This window comes from Ixodes scapularis, unplaced genomic scaffold, assembly GCF_016920785.2.
Source record: "Ixodes scapularis isolate PalLabHiFi unplaced genomic scaffold, ASM1692078v2 PGA_scaffold9__187_contigs__length_104089568, whole genome shotgun sequence".
NCBI lineage: Eukaryota > Metazoa > Arthropoda > Arachnida > Ixodida > Ixodidae > Ixodes > Ixodes scapularis.
The window spans coordinates 31422879-31427830 of record NW_024609884.1 but is presented as its reverse complement, the minus strand read 5'-3'; positions in this window follow the sequence as shown (position 1 = coordinate 31427830).

Here is a 4952-nt window from a genome sequence, read left to right as displayed (position 1 = left end):
CCACCGCCATCTTGAACACCCCCTTCCCCTCCCTCCCTCTCCCTCCTCCCCCCCGGGTCGCTGCTTTACAGAGACTGCGCAAAAGGGAGGCGAGGAGTGGGCGCCTCCCCTAAAATTTGTCCTGCCAGCCCAAAATAAAGTGCGAAATCTCTGGACGCAGCTTCACTCCTCACTCCTCAGCTACGCTAAGGAAACGCTAGCCAGATGTGGCATTCATCTAGAAAACTATGAAGCTTGGTGTAAGGCGCAAAAAACAACGGACTCAAGAAAGAAGACACACACACAGGCGCCTGTGTGTGTATCTTCTTCCTTGTGTCCGTTTTTTTTTTTTCGCCTCTCATGCTTCATAACGTTCATGAACTAAACTAGCACAACTACAAGTTCTTTTACAATAGATCTAGAAAACTGCATCGCCCAAACCTACGACGGCGTTAGTGTGATGAGCGGCAAGATTAAAGCTGTCCAAGTGCTTTTCAAAAGAGAGGTGCCTCAAGCCATGTACGTTCATTGCCTCAACCATCGACTGAATCAATTGTCGACGCGTGCAAGGCCTCTGGTTCAGTGAGAAACTTGTTTTCCTTAATGGAGACGTTGTACATCTTCTTGGGTGGGTCTGCTACACGTGTGACGTTTATCGCAGTCCAGAAGCATGCGTACCACTCGACGATCGAACAGAAAGAAAGAGGTGAAACAAGATGGACTTGGCCAAGTCAACGCATGCAAAGCCGCCATCTGCACGCTCCCTGCAATTATTATCACACTCATAGCTGGCGCTAGGGGCAGCATAGCCGTCGAGGGCGGCGGTCCAGCCGGAGACTGCGACATGGTAGAGGAGACTCACCCTGTCGAAAATGCGTAGCTTACTGGCGGCGGTGAGAGGGGGGGTACGAATCCCAGACTTCAACATAGGGTTCCAATAGTTGGATCTCGATGACGTCGCGCTTTCCGAGTTGCTGGGTGGACTTGTTGGCGTTCTGTATACCCCCCCCCCCCCGCCGTCCGAAAAGGGTGACCCAAATGGTACGAGCTCTCCGCGTCGTGCGTATAGCCATTTCCGGTCGAGATGCACGACTTAGTGCGTCTAGCTTTACTTATATCTCTTTGGGCAGGAAAGTTTGTTGATAAGCAAACCTGCCACTCAAATTGGAAAGTAATTTGTAATTCAAGTAGAAGTTACTCGGAAAAAGTAATTCAAGTAAATTACTGAGTACCGAAATAAAAAAAAATGTAATTGAAAGTTGCTAAACTACTCAGAAAAGTAGTTAAACTACACTAACTTGAGTAGAGTAGTTGAACCGTACAAGTTGCTGACACGCAGAAATACAGAACCACGTTGATTGCTGGTTGGCACTCGGTATCAGAAAACAGAACCGAACTCAGCACAGAAGACAACCAGGCACCCGCCAGCAAAACTTGCCTGTCTTGGACGTGGTTTCCGCGATTTCCATTACGTCGTCAACGTCGACATATCGTTCCGCGTGGTTCCGCGTGGTTCCGCGTGGTTCCGCGTGGTTCCGCGTGTATACTTACTTGGCCCATTTAAAGGGGCGATGCAACAATTTTTGTACTTTGCGCAAATACCGCTTAAAACGGATCCGGGACGATAATGACCTAAGAAACGACCGTTCGTTTTTCACCGCAAGCAATAGAAGTTCCGGGAAAAAATTAAAAAAAAAAACAAAAAAACGAGCACCGTTCACCCTTTCAACTCGCAGCCAGAACAAGCGGCCACCTGTTCTGGAGCCGATTATATGCCGCCAATGTTGATCATAGCCACGCGCTGGGGTTGGCAAAGCACAGGACACGCGCTGAGTTCCAGACATTGTCATGGCTCGGCTATTGTCGTCGTTGTAGCGAATGGACACGGGCCGCTACCCGAATGCTTCTCGAGCTAGTAATTATCACGAGCCCAAATCGAGTGCCCACGCAATGCTCGGGTCCAATCTATGAACTGCATTCAAATATCGTAATATGGGGTGTACTGCGATACCCACGTTACGTCATCAAATTTTGCAAAGGAGAGATTGAATGAAAATGATCGGTTTTTTCCTTGAAATTACACCGCAACAAAGGAGTTTCTTGGACAGTGGCGTTGCGTGCGAGTATCCTTGAGTCCCAGGTGTGCCAGTAAGCTCGTGTAAAGTGAAAAACATTCCAATTGAATATCGTTGCACTGCTCCTTTAATCTCGCAGACTGGGAGAACACATTTATACGTTAACGCACAAATAATTTCAAAACATGTTAAATTCTTGCCATCGTAAAATGGCATCGCGAGCGTTACTCTCATTTACCACATTTCTGCTGAGTATGCCAATATGTGTACAACCCTATGACTCTAGCTTACCGCTAAACTGATTTACGACTTTAGAAAATAACCCTCAGTACGTCTCCCCGGCCTGTCACAACCTTTATCTGCGTGCCGGTTATCTCGATTTGAGATCCGACGTTGCCACACGATAAAATTTTTACGAATTGGTGGAAGACTTAATAGGTGCCGAAAAATATGATCAACTGTTCGGATGAACAATGAAATAATAAATGTATTAATTTATTCTAGCTATCTTCAGTATACCACGGGGTTGATGTAAATGAAGAAATCGGTCATGGCCATGCGGGTTTTCAGGGTATGTGCCATCCGCGACGCTCACGTAATCACGAGAAGACAAACGTTTTACGCTTTTCTTTTAACTTGTTTTTCCTTCGTTGTTTGGTTTTTCACGTTATTATAGGCTTTATTTGCCAGAATTGTACCATACAGAATCGATCCAAATCAATCGCAATTTTGTCGCAGTTAGATAATCACTTATTTATTACGCCAAATTGTGTCCAAAATTAAGGCTGAAAAAAAAAAGTTATTTTATTTACAGTGGGGTGAGGCAACGGAACGACGTTGCATTGCCCCACATCCCTGATTTCTATGTTGTCAGCATTTTCGAAGACGTCTAAACTCTCCCAGTGTAACTAGCTCTGCGCTGCAATTGCGCAAATAATATTAATCTGTTCATTCCCTTTTTACCCTCATATTCACAATTCTAAAGGTGTGCATTTAATTTCCGTTCTTCTCCCCGTTTCTCTGTTTCACATCTTCGCCGTCAGGCTGCGCCAGTTTTCGCTCCATACTTGGATAGTCAGTAGCTCTCTGCTCCTCTCCTTCGCGTCTTTTTCGCTGGGTGGTGTTGCGTCCCCTGGGGTTCCATGATCAAGCGTCACCAAGTTAGACGAGTTAATTGAGCTGAATTAAACTCTATTGATACTGTACACAAAGGCAAGCAAGGAAGAATTAAACCGCCAAGTACAAAGACAAGCTCAAGACAACCGGTTAAAAAACAAAACAAAACAAAAAAAGTTTTTTTTTTTTTTATTTAATAACAACCGTTGACCATGCCTGTTCTGTGGCTGAGGTCTCACTGTACTTTGTTTCACCTTGAAGGGGCACTTAAGAGGATTCTGCGATCGTCTGCTCTTGGTTATAACTAGGGATCCGTGTTTTCGGAGTTTATTTTTCGTGAAATTCGGAGGGTGTTTTTCGGAGTTTATTTTGTAGAAACAATTCGGTGTTTATCGGAGTTTATTTTTTTTTTTGTAAATCCACAATTCTCCGAAATTCGGAGATTAATTTCGCAGTGTTTCCTATTAAAAATAATAAATAATAACCGGATGCAAACGTATGCCAGATAAAAAATAAAACGCGCTTGTATCAATTAAGATTTCTTCAGTTGAATTTGGCGTTGGTGTCATTGGCAATACTAATTCGTCCCACGACAAAAATCGCACAAAAGTGTGGCTTCGATAAACGTCGAGACCTTAAAATCAATAAACTGCCGGAGGTAGCTGCAAGGAAGCTCGTAGTCATCCCATCAATCTATCCCGCGGCCGCGCGGGGATAGATTGATTTTCTATTTTATACCATCTCTATGGCCCATAGCTTTCTCTGTTACCCCTCCAGAAACATATTCTCTACTTTCTCTAAATCCCAAATTCCATGGCCCAAACTGGAAACCAAAAGAGTGACTTTTGTCGTGACACGAATGGTACGATGACCTGATTCCCTGAACCAACCTTGACGAGACAAGCCGTAAGACGCCCTTTTGACAACGGCCCGAGGCTTGAAAGATAGTTATGGTGTCATTTTCACAGGACCATTAATCCTGCGCTGCTCAAGTTCTAAAAAAAAAAAAAAAATGCTGTGGGGGGGGGGGGGGGGGGGGGGTAGGCATGGGAACATAACAATTCGGAGCTTATCGGATAAAATTGACAGAAATTTTACCGGCGGGTGTTTTTCGGAGTTTCGCGGATGTATCCGAAAACACGGAGCCCTAGTTATAACTTATTTTACGGGCATCCTAAAAATCCATAAATTGGAATCACGCGACGCCGATTTCCCTATTAAAAACGTGATGAAAGGTCGGGACAGACCACTTTCTGAGCGGCGGAAAAATCCGCTAAGAAAGTGGTGTCTCTGGACCTTTTATCACGTTTTTAATAAGGAAATCGGCGTCGCGTGATGGTAATTTTAGTATTTTTAGGATGCTTAGGGCCCGTAGAATAAGTTATAACCGAGAACAGACGGCCGCACCATCCTCTTTAGTGCCCCTTTAAGTCGAGACGCAGCCGACCGGCGTCAAAAGCGCACTAACATGGTGTTCGTCATGGTTCTGTACGTGTTCTCTTATTGCTGGACCAACCATAAACAGGAAAGGCCTACACTGACTTTCGTTTTAACGCTGCTTGATTGGTCCCATTAGCTCGTAGCGTCGAAAGGAAGTATAGCCATATGTGTTTCCCTTATTCTAATTATTAGCATAAAATATTATTGTCTTTTTAGTTGCACACTTACCTTATTTATTTATTTTAAATTAGCTTTAAGTCTGCAGTGCCAACGCAGGAGCAAGCAGGGGTATCTTTATTTTCTAATCCTTTTTTTCTAACGATCCCAACTAAAAATTCTGCC